The sequence below is a fragment of the Pogoniulus pusillus genome, chromosome 1, assembly GCF_015220805.1.
Source record: "Pogoniulus pusillus isolate bPogPus1 chromosome 1, bPogPus1.pri, whole genome shotgun sequence".
NCBI lineage: Eukaryota > Metazoa > Chordata > Aves > Piciformes > Lybiidae > Pogoniulus > Pogoniulus pusillus.
Window position 1 is genome coordinate 48,559,907 of NC_087264.1, and position 16,815 is coordinate 48,576,721.

Genomic DNA, 16,815 nt, shown 5'->3' on the forward strand with positions numbered 1-16,815 from the left:
TAGAGAAGAGAGTGACTGGCCCATATTTTCCTTCTTGCCCTTTTTGAAGAATGGAGTGACAGTGGCCTTCCTCCAATTCTCAGGCACCTCCCTGAACTCCACCACCTCATAGTCACCGCAGGCAAGGTTGTATCCAACCTCCACATCCCTGACCACATCTTTTTTGTTCGTTAGCAGGATGTCCAGCAGAACAACTGACATAATTCTGCATCACCTGTGTCAAAAAGTTATCATCAATGCACTGCAGGAACCTCCTGAACTATTTCTGCCTTGCTGTGTTGTCTTTCCAGACACCCTGATATTTGCTGTAGTCCCCCATAATAATCAAGGGGATAAGATGCTGTAAACAAGATGCTGTAAAAGTTCTGGGTACTTTTGTTAGATGCCTCCTTTTATGTTGTATTAAACTGAAAGTCCCATGAACTAACTACATCTAGCTGTTACTTAAGGAACACTTAAGTATCACTAGAAGCACTTATATAAGTTTGTTGTTAAATACCCATCTTGCAAGGACTCCCTAATAGTCCTTACTATTATGCATTACATGTTAGTTCAATATAATTTTCAGAGCAAAGGGACACCAAGAAGATTAATGTACTATGTACTAAAACACTCTGAATATAAGCAAACTGGGGTTTAATGTGACAGTAACTGAGCAATGGCACAGCTTGCCTAGGAAGGTGGTGCACATTCACCAGGCTTCTGAACATGGTAGTGGGCAACAAGCTCCAGGTAACCCTGACTGAACAAAGATTCAGACCTTCAGAAGTCCCTTCCAACTTCAAGCATCCTGTGAGTGGGTAACAGAAAATCACTGTAAATTGTATTTCACCGTTCATTTGTGCAATCACCTTTAATTCACAAATGAAATTTCAGAAGCCACAACCAAACCCTATTTTGTGTTTTGCCCCCTCAAAATGTATATTTCATTTAACTCTGTAACACAAATCCAAATTCCAAGATCAACATTACCAACACATTCATGTTGTGAGATACAGAACAAGAAAGGAAATTATTAAACAACAGCTGAATTTGGATTACCTACAAGTGAACTTTCACTAAACATGCATATCTTGTAAATACTTAGCATAATTTGTATAATGCAGAATACTCCTTTCTCTTACTCAGCATGCATGCCTTAAAGTTTGTGGTTCCTTTGTCTGAGTTGCAGACCAAGGAATCAAAGTGAAACCACAGGAATTAGATGAGACTTCAGCGAGCCAAGGAATCACACATGGACAACCTGCTCCTGGAAGATTCAGATCCACAGGGCCAAACTGTCTTTCAGTAGCCAACTATTTGGACAAAAGGCTATATTATGTCTGATTTAGGATGTTCCTATGCTGAAAAATAAAAAGATGTCCTGCAAATGTCTGATTCAGTATCATAACACATACAAAGGGGCACAAGACCTGGACAAAGAAACAGCGACAATACATGCAGCATGTGTTTCCCAGGACCTAGATCTGCACCCAAAAATCTGCATCTGAGAAACAATGCTTTAATACTTCACTGAAGACATCTTCAGCTAGGAAAACAGACAACAGCATGTCAGGACCAAAATAATACTTTTAAAGGAAAAAAATTATTAGAGCAGAGGACAAGATCCCAAGAGACTGTTACATAGTATTATCAATTCCTTCAACAAGTAAAGAACATCTTTAGTTCAGGGACTCAAAAAATCTCAAGCTAACCATACCCTCTGGAAACTTGAGGTCTGCATAACTGTGAAGTGCATCTTATCTTTGGGATGTTTACTCACAGCACAGCAGACAGGACATCCAAATCAGCTTGAAAGAAAGCACCAAGAACAAAGTGGGCCCAGAGCAAAAGATGCCCCCCACTGAAAGGTTGAAGACTCACAGTATCACAAGGATTGGAAGAGACCTCACAGATCATCAAGTCCAACCCTTTACCACAGAGCTCAAGGCCAGACCATGGCACCAAGTGCCACGTCCAATCTTGCCTTGAACAGCTCCAGGGACGGCGACTCCACCACCTCCCCGGGCAGCCCATTCCAGTGTCCAATGACTCTCTCAGTGAAGAACTTCCTCCTCACCTCCAGCCTAAATTTCCCTTGGCACAGCCTGAGGCTGCGTCCTCTCGTTCTGGTGCTGGCCACCTGAGAGAACAGAGCAACCTCCTCCTGGCCACAACCTCCCCTCAGGTAGTTGCAGACAGCAATAAGGTCTCCCCTGAGCCTCCTCTTCTCCAGGCTAACCAATCCCAGCTCCCTCAGCCTCTCCTCGTAAGGCTGTGCTCAAGGCCTCTCCCCAGCCTCATCGCCCTTCTCTGGACACACTCAAGCATCTCAGTGTCCCTGCTAAACTGGGGGGCCCAGAACTGAACACAGTACTCGAGGTGTGGTCTAACCAGTGCAGAGTACAGGGGCAGAATGACCTCCCTGCTCCTGCTGACCACACCATTCCTGATGCAGGCCAGGATGCCACTGGCTCTCTTGGCCACCTGGGCACACTGCTGGCTCATGTTCAGGTGGGTATCGATCAGCACCCCCAGATCCCTCTCTGTCTGGCTGCTCTCCAGCCACTCCGACCCCAGCCTGTATCTCTGCATGGGGTTGTTGTGGCCAAAGTGCAGCACCCTGCACTTGGAGCTATTGAACACCATCCCATTGGACTCTGCCCATCTGTCCAGGTGGTCAAGGTCCTGCTGCAGAGCCCTTCTGCCCTCCAACCCAGCCACATCTGCCCCCAGCTTGGTGTCATCTGCAAACTTGCTGATGACTGACTCGATGCCCTCATCCAGATCATCTACGAAGATGTTAAAGAGGATAGGGCCCAGCACAGATCCCTGAGGGACACCACTAGTGACAGATGCCAGCTGGATGTGGCACCATTCACCACCACTCTCTGGGTCCGGCCCTCCAGCCAGTTCCTAACCCAGCACATTTGAGTACCTCCTGATAAGTACTAAAGCAAATAAAATTCCTGTTTAGACTTCTTCAGGTAATTAGAAGTTACACGAACAGAAACGTACAACCTATACCATCATTAAGAACAACACAATCTGTTACTAAGCTGTCAGTTTGCACAAGGCACAGACTGAGCAAACTGGAGTCTGCTATTTGACCACTGGAAAAACAGCAAAGACAACAATACAATAGATTAAAAAAAAACACTGAAATGATCTTGTTTCAGAGGCCTCAGGAACAAAATAAACAAGCATCAAAGCAAAACACCCAAACAACAGCATGAAAAAAAATTACAGAGGTGTGAATGCTGGAAAGGGTGAGTTTAGATAAAGCTAGCAAACAGCATACTAACATAAGTAAAACAAAATACCCCATCTGAAAATAACCAGATGCTCTGTTCAAAGTATCTGGCTCAGCATACTGAGACCTATTCCAAGAACACAATCCTATGCATATGCAGTAAGCCTAAGGAGAGCATCTCTGCCATATGAATACTGCTTTGGGAAATTGCTGCAGAGTTTGAGCATCAGTGATTTTATCTCCTAAGTTTGAATTGAGATATGAAAAGTACTCAAATGCCTCAAGAATCATTCTGCCATTTGAAGACCTATTATTTAACATTTAAATACCTGTCCTTCAAAGTAATTCTTCAACTTGATAAATCACACTGAAACAGGTGCCACTGCTCCAAGAGATATCTGGGTCCTACCCTCCTGTTTTATTCACAGCAGTCTTCGGGTAAACATATTTTAGCCAGAGGACTAGCCAACATATTTTAGCCAGAGGACTGCAGTAATTCTTTTCAGCATTTTCAGCACAATCAGGACCCATTTCTCCAACCACATGAAATGGAACAGATGTTTCTGTTCTCCTGATACTTAATGCGCTTTGTTCTTAACTGAGTTGACTACCAGGCATAACACATTGTGAAGCCACACTGTCTTACTCATTCAAACCATGAAACTGAATTCCTTAAATGAATTCTGCAACTTTGAACAACAAAAACCCCAAAAAAAATGAACCCCAAAGCTACTCTTCTCTAAATGTTCTTTAAATGTATGCATTCCCTAGTAGGAATTTCTTGCCAAAAAACAGCAATGGCAGCATATGGTCAAAGACTTGGTTAGATACTACAGCACATAATTTCTAGTGTAAGAATTTCAAGAAATTAAAATGACACAATATTAAGAGAAGGGCCCTTCTCAGCTGTTAAATTCACTGGGACTTGAAATTTGTCTTCTGTATTCATATAAAATACTCTAGGAACATAATCAAATAGGTAGAGATGAAGAGTTAGAGTAGCAGTCTCTTGATGGCATGCATTTTGCTGGCAATACAGTCTCTGCAACTATGTGGGACCTAGTAACACAGAGCAAGAAGTCTCAACAGAAGAGAAAGGAACCAAATAGACAGACAGCAGCTCACTGAAAGCATCCAGGACTGTTCTCAGGTCCAGCACTGAAAAATTCTCCAATCAAGACAATTTCTTACTGATTCTTATAGAATCAGTTTTTTAGAATAAGGAGCAATGGGTGTAAGTTGCAGCACAACAGGTTCCACCTCAACACAAGGTGGAACTTCTTTACTGTAAGGGTCACAGAGCACTGGAACAGTATAATCCCCCTGTAATCCAGGAGGAAGTAGTAAGGGACCTGCTGAGACACTTGGATCCTCACAAGTCCATGGGAGCAGATGGGAACCACCCTAGGGTGCTGAGAGAGCTGGCAGCTGAGCTGGCCAAGCCACTCTCCATCATTTATCAATAGTCCTGGCTCACTGGAGAGGTCTTCAAAAACTGGAAGCTGGCCAATAAGACACCCATCTACAAGAAGGTCTGGAAGGAGGAATCGGAAAATTACAGACCTGTCAGCCTGACCTTAGTGTCTGGCAAAGTCATAGAATAGGTCATCTTGGGTGCCATCACAAAGCACCTACAGGATGGCCAAGGGATCAGGCCCAGCCAGCAGGGGGTTAGGAAGGGCAGGTCCTGCCTCACCAACCTGATCTCCTTTTATGATCAGGTGACCCACCTGGTGAATGCAGGGCAGGCTGTGGATGTAGTCTACCCGGATTCAACAAAGCCTTTGACATCGTCTGCCACAAGCAGCTCCTGGCAAAACCGGCAGCTCATGGCTTAAACAGGTTCACTCTGATACAGGTCAAAAACTGGCTAGAGGGTCAGGCCCAGAGTGGTGGCGAACTGTTGCCACATCCAGTTGGCAGCTGTCACTAGTGGTGTCCCCCAGGATCAGTGCTGGGCCCAGTCGTGTTCAGTATCCTTATGGATGATCCAGATCAGGGGACTGAGTCCAGCATCAGTAAGTTTGCAGATGACACCAAGTTAGAAGCGGGTGTCAATCTGTTGGAGGTTAGGAGAGCCCAGCAGAGGGACCTTGAAGGCTGGATGGGTGGGCAGAGGCCAATGGGATGAGACTTAACATGGCCAAGTGCAGGGTTTTACACATTGGCCACAACAACCCCAAGCAGTGCTACAGGCTGAGGATGGAGTGGCTGGAGAGCAGCCAGGCAGAGAGGGACCTGTGGGTACTGGTAGACAGTAAGCTGAACATGAGCCAGCAGTGGGGCCAGGATAGCCAGTGGTATCCTGGCCTGTATCAGGAACAGTGTGGCCAGTAGGACAAGAGAGGTTATTTTCTTTCCCAGTACTCAGCACTGGTCAGGCCACACTTCGACCACTACATCTCCCATCAGCCTTTCTCTATTTGTGAACAGCAGGTCAAGCAGGGCTGCAGCCCTAGTAGCCTCAGCATGTTTTTATCGTGAGGAAATTAACAGTTACTCTGCATGTTTTTGATGGGTTCTTCCACAGATTTCAACATCATTCTTATGAGATTCCTATGCTCATCCATACTTGCACTTCAGCAAAATAAACTGCTTCATTCACTTAATCTGACCTCATCATTATGAAGGTTTTGAAACATAATGACTTAGTAAGAAAAGGAGAATTGTTTAACTGCGGTTGGAGGAACTCTGAAATCACATAGCAATTTTAAAGGAGATTTTTAACACAAATAAGACCTTTCTACTTAAAGTCAAGAACAATTCTTACTTGTTGCATGGCTAAATTCTTCATACTAACATCTAGGTATAGATGAAAAATCAAACTGATGAAAACCATAGTTTAAGTAAAGTGCCACATATCTTCGTTCTTCTCTTTAAGCACACTTCATGCAAATGCATACCATGCAAACCAACAGAGCTACTTTTGTATTTCCAACTTCCATAAAATACTCAGGGCTAACAGTAAAGCCTATTAATTCTCCAACGAAAATGCTTCTCAGCAGTAAGGTGGAAGTAGCCTGCATATCATATACATGACAAAAAGAAGTTCAGTCTCTAAAGTTTCCAAAATTGTCAAACTAACTTGACCAATTCCAAAAGGTTATGATCAACACAAAGACTTTCTTCTGTATTCTATTTAGTGAATAAACATCCCAGTACATGAAAACTGGTCATTTTGACTGTTAGTCAGAAGTATTTATAAACAAAGCTTTCTTCTCTGATGGAGGACGTCTGTGCCCAGCATGTGATAATGAAATCAAGAGACTAACAAAACAAAACCAAACAATGTCGTCTTTGCTCAGGGACAAGGCTTGCAATTGGAGAAGGGATCACATGGAACAGAAATTAAAAGCAGATGCTAAAATGTACTTGACATCACAGTATCGCAATCCTTGCATAAGATGGTACACTGCTCATTTATGTTCTCAGCACTGGTCAGACCACACCTTGAGTACTGTGTCCAGTTCTGGGCCCCTCAATTCAAGAAAGATGTTGAGGTGCTGGAACATGTCCAGAGAAGGGCAACGAAGCTGGTGAGGGGCCTGGAGCACAAATCCTATGAGGAGAGGTTGAGGGAGCTGGGCCTGTTTAGCCTGGAGAAGAGGAGGCTCAGGGGTGATCTTATTACTGTCTACAACTACCTGAAGGGGCATTGTAGCCAGGTGGGGGGTGGTCTCTTCTCCCAGGCAACCAGCAATAGAACATGGGGACACAGTCTCAAGTTGTGCCAGGGTAGGTATAGGCTGGATATTAGGAAGAAGTTCTTCACAGAGAGAGTGATTGGCACTGGAATGGGCTGCCCAGGGAGGTGGTGGAGGCACCGTCCTTGGAGGTCTTCAAGAAAAGACTGGATGAGGCACTTAGTGCCATGGTCTAGTTGACTGGCTAGGGCTGGGTGCTAGGTTGGACTGGATGATCTTGGAGGTCTCTTCCAACCTGGTTGATTCGATGATTCTAAAGCAAGATCTGCAGGGAGGCTGTGCTTTTGGCTCTCAGGAAGTTCACTTGTCATCACAGAATGGTAGGGTTGGAAGGGCCTCTGGGGATCATCTAGTCCAATCTCCCTGCCATAGCAAGTTTGCCTAGAGCAGGTTGCACAGGAAAAGTGTGTTCAGTCAGGTTTGAAAGCTTCCACAGAAGACTCCACAACCTCTCTCGGCAAACTGTTGCAGTGCTCTGCCACCATTAAGGTAACAAAGCTTTTCCTCAAGTTCAGATGGAACTTGCTGTGTTCTAGTTTGTGCCCATCATCCCTTGCCAGCCACTAGGCACTACTGAAAAAGGACTGGCCCCATCCTCTGAACATCTGCTCTTTAGACATTTATAAGTACTGATATGATCCCCTCTCAGTCTTGTCTTTGCCAAACCAAACAGTCCCAGGTCTCTCATCCTGACAGCAGATATCCTTCAGTTACCTAATCACCTTTGTACACTTCTCCTAGAGTCTCTCCAGCAGTTCCTTGTCTCTCTTGAACTGGGCAGCCCAAAACTGGACACAGCATGCACATGTGGCCTCACAAGGGCAGAGAAGAAAGGAGAACCTCCCTCCAACAGGTGGCCACATACTTCTTACTGCATCCTAAACCAGATTTGGCCCTCTCGGCCACAAGGCCATATTGCTGGCTCATGGTCAGCCTGTGATCAACCAGGAAGTTCCAGGTCCATCCCCAATGAACTGCTTTCCAACAAGTTAATAATTAACTTGTGGTGGTATATGGCGTTATTTCCCCCCCCAGGGGCAGGACACTTGCCCTTGAACTTAATTAACTTCTCCCTACGCAGCTCTCCAGCCTGTCCAGGTCTTGCTGACTGGCAGCACAATCTTCTGGTGCAGCAGCTGCTATTCCCAGTTTTGTACCATCAGCAAATGTGCTGAGAGTATACTCTATTCCCTTTTCCAGGTTATTGAAGATGTTCATAGATCATAGAAGGATCATAGAATCAACCAGGTTGGAAGAGACCTCCAAGATCATCCAGTCCAACCTAGCACCCAGCCCTAGCCAGTCAACCAGACCACAGCACCAAGTGCCTCATCCAGTCTTTTCTTGAAGACCCCCACGGACAGTGCCTCTACAACCTCCCTGGGCAGCCCATTGCAATGCCAATCACTCTCTCTGGGAAGAACTTCTTCCTAACATCCAGCCTATACCTACCCTGGCACAACTTGAGACTACGTCCCATTGTTCTATTGCTGCTTGCCTGGGAGAAGAGACCACCCCTCACCTGGCTACAATGCCCCTTCAGGTAGTTGTAGACAGTAATAAGATCACCCCTGAGCCTCCTCTTCTCCAGGCTGCACACCCCCAGCTCCCTCAACCTCTCCTCATAGGATTTGTGCTCCAGGCCCCTCACCAGCTTTGTTGCCCTTCTCTGGACACCTTCCAGCACCTCAACATCTCTCTTGAATTGAGGGGCCCAGAACTGGACACAGTACTCAAGGTGTGGTCTGACCAGTGCTGAGTACAGGGGAAGAATAACCTCCCTTGTCCTACTGGCCACACTGTTCCTGAGGCAGGCCAGGATGCCATTGGCTCTCTTAGCCACCTGGGCACACTGCTGCCTCATCTTCAGCTACTATCTATCAGTACCCCCAGGTCCCTTTCCTCCTGGCTGCTCTCCAGCCACTCAGTCCCCAGCCTGTAGCGCTGCTTGGGGTTGTTGTGGCCAAAGTGCAGAACCCTGCACTTGGCCTTGTTCAATCTCATCCCATTGGCCTCTGCCTACCCATCCAGCCTGGCCAGGTCCCTCTGCAGGGCTCTCCTACCTTCCAATAGCTCCACACCTGCTCCTAGCTTGGTGTCATCTGCAAACTTACTGATGCTGGACTCAATCCCCTCGTCCAGGTCATCAATAAAGATATTGAACAGGACTGGGCCCAGCACTGATCCTTGGGGAACACCACTAGTGACAGCTGCCAACTGGATGTGGCACCATTCAACACCACTCTCTGAGCTCTGCCATCCAGCCAGTTCTTGACCCAGCACAGAGTGAATCTGTCCAAACCATGAGCTGCCAGCTTGGCTAGGAGCTTCTTGTGGCAGACAGTGTCAAAGGCTTTGCTGAAGTCCAAGTAGACTACATCCACAGCCTGCCCCACATTCACCAGGCAGGTAACCTGATCATAAAAGGAGATCAGGTTGGTGAGGCAGGACCTGCCCTTCCTAAACCCATGCTGGCTGGGCCTGATCCCTTGGTCGTCCTGTAGGTGCTTTGTGATGGCACCCAAGATGACCTGTTCCATGACCTTGCCTGGCACTGAGGTCAGGCTCACAGGCCTGTAGTTTTCTAGCTCCTCCTTACGACCCTTCTTGTGAATAGGTATCACAACTCTTTACCACAGAGTTCAAGGCTAGACTATGGCACTAAACAAGCTTTAATCCTATACTGATCTCTGAGGTACAGCATGAGCTGTGAACCTCCAAATAGACTGTGCCACTGATCATAGCCCTCTGAGCTCTGTTATTCAGCCAGCATTATAAGCCTTGCTGAAGTCACCAAAGACAACACCCACCGCTCTCCCCTCATCTACTCAGCCAGGCATGGTATTGTAGAAGTCATGATTTCCAACAACTGCTTGCTGGATACTACAAACTACAAGAAGAAACACAAGGAGAATCTTCATCCCTGGAGTCATTAATGTTTCCTGAGTACACCAACCAATGAAGGAAACCACAGGGGGTTGATCTTCCCTGCAATTAGAGGTCAACACAAAGATTGGGACACAAGAGGCAGGAGTACCGCCCCACACAACAGGATTTGAGGGTTTTGGTTGATGGCAAGCTTAGTATGTGTCATTGGTGTGCCAGGGTGAAAAACGGGAACAAAAAAACCCAAAATGAACCTTCTATTTTATAGTTTTACAATTTTTTTAACTTAACAAGGAACAACATTTAAAATTATCCCTTGCAATGATTTTATACTTCTGTAAATTCCCAAATATGCATTGAATCATTCTACTATTTCTACAATGTCACTGAAGAAAAAGTAATTAGTTGAGAAATATGCAAAATCAAACAGTAAGGCTAGAAACAATATATTATGCATCCAGAACTAAGACTTGGCAAGTGACAGAGGTCCACCTAGAGTTTCACAGGTTACCAAATTAAATAGTTTTCTTGTCCATTCAACTGCAACATATAATGCAACACAACACAGCTGAGTACTCTCACAGAAGCTTGTCAGGGGCCACCTCTACCTTCAGCTAGAAGATGCTTCTATCAGAATGTGCTGCAGGGATGCCTGTACTTGGCTGCGTAGGTCACTGATCCTCAAGCAACTTCAAATCCTGCTTGACCTCAAGCCTCCCTCCTCAAGACAAGCTTATCTGATAACCACTGGACTGTTGTCTGAGCTTATCTTACTGTCACTAGACTTGTTCTGATCTTGTTTGGACCCGGTGGCGCTGCATCATTGGTCAGTCAGCATACTAATCCATGCCTGTCCTGCTTGCCACTCTTGGCTCCAAGCTGCACTAATGCGGGGACCAGTCTTCCTGTCCTGCTGCCCCTTGAGAAACTAATCAAGGACTAAAGTTCCGCTAGAAACAGACTGCAAAGCTGAAGAAACTATGCTGCTGAAGATTTTAGCAGTATCACAGTATCATCAGGGTTGGAAGAGACCTCACAGATCATCAAGTCCAACCCTTTACCACAGAGCTCAAGGCTAGACCATGGCATGAAGTGCCACATCCAGTCCTGCCTTGAACAGCTCCAGGGACGGCGACTCCACCACCTCCCCGGGCAGCCCATTCCAGTGTCCAATGACTCTCTCAGTGAAGAACTTTCTCCTCACCTCAAGCCTAAATTTCCCCTGGCGCAGCTTGAGGCTGTGTCCTCTCGTTCTGGTGCTGGCCACCTGAGAGAAGAGAGCAACCTCCTCCTGGTCACAACCTCCCCTCAGGTAGTTGTAGACAGCAATAAGGTCTCCCCTGAGCCTCCTCTTCTCCAGGCTAACCAATCCCAGCTCCCTCAGCCTCTCCTCGTAGGGCTGTGCTCAAGGCCTCTCCCCAGCCTCACTGCCCTTCTCTGGACATGCTCAAGCATCTCAATGTCCCTCCTAAACTGGGGGGCCCAGAACTGAACACAGCACTCAAGGTGTGGTCTAACCAGTGCAGAGTACAGGGGCAGAATGATCTCCCTGCTCCTGCTGACCACACCACTCCTGATGCAGGCCAGGATGCCACTGGCTCTCTTGGCCACCTGGGCACACTGCTGGCTCATGTTCAGGAGGGTATCAATCAGTACCCCCAGATCCCTCTCTGTCTGGCTGCTCTCCAGCCACTCCGACCCCAGCCTGTATCTCTGCATGGGGTTGTTGTAGCCAGAGTGCAGTTTCACACACACTATCTCATATATCAGCTATCAGCAAATTGTCTATTGGCTACCAACTCAGCAAGTGCCCTTCCTAAGTTTAAAGAGAAAACTAAGACCATAAGGTAAGTTGAAAAACACTGTCACGAACTGACGTCTACATGCGAAGTTGTAGAGGTCACACAGAGGTGCTACTACAAAGCTGGCCTGCTAAACAGATTTTGCATTTCACAAAAATCACAAATAAAGAAAGGAAAGCCTAAATTCCATGCCAAAACAGACCCTGTGCCTTCAGTGAATCTTAGAGATCATTCTGTCTGAAGATTATTTTATTGGTATTTACCTCAAATATAAAATGCTGCAATATCCTTCGTCATCATTCTAACTCTCTAGAACAACAATAGCTATCGTCTCGATTTAGGAAGGCATATGAAAATTGACAGAGAAGCTCTCACATGGTTCAAAGACATGATGTAGATTTTAAAATGAAGAATGAAAAACCTGTTTCATTAAAAGGCAAACCAGGCTGCCTGACTCTGAGATTTTGTTGTTTGAAGAAAAAAAACCAAAATGGTTTTTTAAGTGTTTTTGGTAAGATACGCAGACGTATTTTGTCCATATCAGAAAGAGTACAGCTTAGAGAATCATAGAATCAACCAGGCTGGAAAAGACCTCCAAGACCATCTATTCCAACCTAGCACCCAGTCCTAGCCAGTCAACTAAACCATGGCACTAAGTGCCTCAGCCAGGCTTTGCTTGAAGACCCCCAGGGACGGTGCCTCCACCACCTCCCTGGGCAGCCCATTCCAATGCCAATCACTCTCTCTGCCAACAACTTCCTCCTAGCATCCAGCCTAGACCTCCCCCAGCACAACTTGAGACTGTGTCCCCTTGTTCTATTGCTGGTTGCCTGGGAGAAGAGGACAACCCCCATCTGGCTACAGCCTCCCTTCACATAGTTGTAGACAGCAATGAGGTCCTCCCTGAGCCTCTTCTTCTCCAGGCTAAATAACCCCAGCTTCACACAAAAGATCTCTCTGGTGTAAGACTGTTGCTTCTGTAGCTGCAATGTCTATCCAGTACAAAATAAGATCTTTGTAGAAGATCAAGGAGAATGAACAAAGGCAGGAAAAAAATGTTTAGTGGTACACAAGGTAAGACTGCTCTGCTGCATCTGACAACATCATAATGAAGAAAGCAGTACAACATTAAAGGTTTAGCCTAGACCAACAATAGTTGTAATATGTTAAATCAAAAGTTCACTAGTTTGAGATGTAATTTCAAGAATAAAAAATTATAACATGAAAGGTCATCTGAAATTAATTATCCTGGTGGATGCTCACACTTAAGCAGCCAGTTAAGTAAAAATATCATGTTGGTTACTATACCTCATGCCAAAGGTAGACATGCAAATGACTGTGCTTTCTAAACAGACATAGAACCTGCCTACTAAGTTTTTCAAGCAAGAATGCTATCTGCCTGACAGCAGCTCCCACCAGAAATGGCATTTAAGAAGAGTGAGCAAGAGCAGGTAAACCTGGTACTGCACACCAGTTAAACACTCAACCTCTACAGCTGTTGTCCCAAATTACAGTTCAGTGCAAGGCTGTGCCCTCATCTAATGTTGAGTAGAGGTTCAAGAAACCCTTTTCAGATTTCTACAATGGTTTGTCTTCAACTGCACTTCTGTAAGGAACTTTCACAGTATCACAGTATCATCAGGGTTGGAAGAGACCTCACAGATCATCAAGCCCAACTCTTTACCACAGAGTTCAAGGCTAGACCATGGCACTAAGTGCCACGTCCAATCCTGCCTTTAAAACACGTCAAGCTACCTATGACTCCCTTTAAAACAGGCCCTGATAATGAATCTGTAAAGCAAATTACTAAAAAAAAACCCCAGCCTCAATTCTACAAGAAAAAAAATATAATTCAGAAACAGAACACTATTGTGTGGGAGGAATGCAAGTAGGAACTACTGTCATTCCAGATGAATGTTTTGTACCAGGTTCTTCTCGAAATTCTGATTTTTGCAAGCCTTTTCTAAAACATCATCCTCTGATAAGAGAGAAGAGAGGACTCATACACAAATCAAAACCTGAAAAAAATGCTTACTTCAAATGGAGGCAGAATTGTAAGGTTTAAGAGTACCAGCTGTGGGAAGAATTCCACTAGCTGCCACCATAAGCTTTTGAAAATTTATTTTTGCAAAAGCAAATATAAAGAAAAATAAATGCCTAAGAGATGTCAGATTTACAGTATCAGAGAGGACCAGATGTAACAGAAACCTGGAGGTATTTAAAAGAAAAACCCAGCTGAACAAGAATCAGAAATATGTCCAGGTGGCCAAGAAGGTTAACAGCATCCTGACCTGTATCAGGAATAGTGTGATCAGCAGGACTAGGGAAGTGATTATCACCCTACATTCAGCACTGGTGAGGACACACCTTGAGTACTGCATTCAGTTTTGAGGCTCTCACTAAAAGAAAGATATTGAAGGACTGGAGTGTGTCCAGAGAAGTGTAATAAAGCTAGTGAAGGGTCTGGAGAACAAGTCTCATGAGAAGTGACTGAGGGAACTGGGGTTAGAGGAGCAGAGGCTCAAGGGAATGCTTATTGCTATCTATGACACCCTGAAGAGGTTGCAGGAGGTGGGTGTCAGTCTCTTCTCCCTAGTGATGAAAGGAAATGGCCTGAAGTTGCTCCAGAGGTTTAAATTGGATATTAGAAGAAAATTATTTGCTGAAAGGGCTATCAAACACTAGAATAGACTCCCCAGGAGAGTGGTTGAGTCCCCAGTCCCTGGAGGTGTTTAGAAAGACCCACAGAAGTGATGCTATGGGACATGGTTTAGCATTGGACTTAGTAGAGTTAGATAATGGTTGGACTCAAAAGACTTTTCCTACCAAAACAATCCAAGGTTCTGTAAATATACCATATGAGGAATAAGAAAGCAAAAGAACCTCAAACAACATAGGGGTGTTTGGTACTTTAAAAAGGTAAACTGGAAGTGAGACTCTGAAGCAAAAAAACCCAAAGCAAATACTAAAGTGCTTTGCACATATACAATGAACAAAACAGCAGTTGAGAAGATTCAACAGTTTGTTAGTCCTATCAATTCCCTGTGCCCCTTATAATAATTTATATTAATGTCACATGCACATATATTCTACAGCCAAATTAAACATGAACTCAGCTGAGAGTTCATGCACTCAGCCTTGTGCATGAAAGCACAAGGCTAAAAAAAAGTCCCTTTATAAGGCTGATTTTACTTGCAATTCAGTTGAGAGTTACAAATCAGAAATAGCCTTAAATTCATCACAGAGATTAGAATAAAAATACCCTAAAACTTAACACTAAAAACAGTATTATGAGATTGAAGAGTCTTTTGCCTAGTCCCATTCTATAGTTAAACTACTCAAACAAGAACACCTTGTGATACTGAACTATCCCATGTAAAAAATTCACTTTTATTCAACTACTTTATTTCAGTCAGGTCATTGCTGCTTCTGAAGGCAAATACAAGCACAGAGAACTCTTTTTAAAGATAAAACAAAGGCAACAGCAGCTGCCAGTTCACTTGTACAAAGCAAACTTCACTTTTTATTGAAGTGGTAGTGCAAAACGCTTTAGAGCTCTTAAATCCACACTGCTTTCAGCCTGGAACCATAATTCTTGCGTCTTATAAGCATTTTTACATAATGATTGTAAAACAAAGGCAGTATTTGATAACACATTCTTCATACTCATGCTTCAGGCAGGAATCAATAAGTTTCTGTTTTCACAGAAGTCACAGGCATTTGCTTCTTTTCACTCAAACAGTGCTTAGGAAAAACAGCTTCCCGTTTCTGTGTTGTTGAATAGTGAATTAATCAGCCATAATTATTATAGCCAAAAAAAAGTACACTCCTTTTATAATAAACAACTGCTGTTAGTTCTATACTTGCTCAGGTACCTGGAAAATTTAACAACCATCAGATTAAAGCAGGGATAAATGAACATATGAACTAGGGTGTTGTGGCATCTATCCCTAAAAAAAAATCATCTGAAATCTATAAATACATGATAAAGAATTCCCTCTGATAAGAATTCTAAATCGAGTACATGCTCATAATTGATGGTATTTTTTTTTACACATTCTTAATCATCTTAATACATCATTTCAAAAATTACAATCCAAAGAGAGGGGAATGCTACAATAAATTCCGCTTGCATAAATATACTTCTTTACTGGCAAAGTTATTGCAAGCAGCAGGATGGGCTAGAGAAGAAGTGCCAAGAAAGAAACAAAAAGTAAAGCGTACTGCTCCGATTAAATTGCAAAGGCTGCACTTACACTACCTGCATAAGTCAGGTATAATTTTATCCAAGTTCTACACAATAAGCATGAAAACAGATATAAAGCTATGCAGGCACATTTCACCTCTTATAAGCACACGAATTCTGAAGTGTAAGTTAAGTATCTTTTGTAATGTGAATTTTAAGTGCTCAATTTTAAGGAATTTTAATGCTGGATTGTCTACGGAGACTACAATATGAAATGTCAATTTCTATGTGTAAATAGGGTCATCCTAACCATGTTTAGGTACAGTAGATGAATTACAATGGCACAGATGAAAACTGTTGTCAAGTGCAAACAACTTCTTTGATTTTGAAAGCAAAGAATACAATTGCAATTACTCCTTTTTCCTTAAAAGAGACATTAGAAATGTTGCGCTTCTTTTGACAGGGAAAACAAATTTCAAATGGGAAGGAGAATATGAGGAAAAAATATGATTCAGTGAAGAGATTTCTGAAGGTATATACTAAAAACAGGATGGATTAGATTCAGAGGAACCAACAGTAAATGACCAAGCAACAAGACTGCTTCATTTAATGACTGGAGAAAGAGAAAGGTGACTCTGAGTGTGAGAAAAGCTGACAGCTCTATTGCTTATTCAAGTCCTCCATTTACAAGCAGTACAAGGAAAGGGATGTCCTGAAGGTGAATACATTTATGAAGTGTATTTCCTAAAACTATCTGGTTTGACACTTAAAGAAGGTCCTGATTTATTATGCCATTCTTATTAGAGGGAAGATTATGGTTTCTTTCAGCTTTGTCTCAAAGGCCAAGGGACTATTCTTTTCTCTCTCTCCTATCAATGCAGTAATACCATTCCATGTTCTCTCACCAATCTAAGCCCAGGTCCTAGCCACACCTTTTACTATCATTCTTTTCTGCTGAAAACTGCACCTCTCTGTATCTCCTCTTTTGCACTGGTACAGCAATTT

General features: G+C 44.0%; 1 protein-coding gene across 1 annotated transcript in view; it reads right to left on the reverse strand.

Moving 5' to 3' along the window:
• Window positions 1-16,815, reverse strand: part of RPS6KA5 (ribosomal protein S6 kinase A5) — a 104,203-nt gene that overhangs the window by 45,239 nt on the left and 42,149 nt on the right. The gene's annotated exons all lie outside the window — the stretch shown is intronic.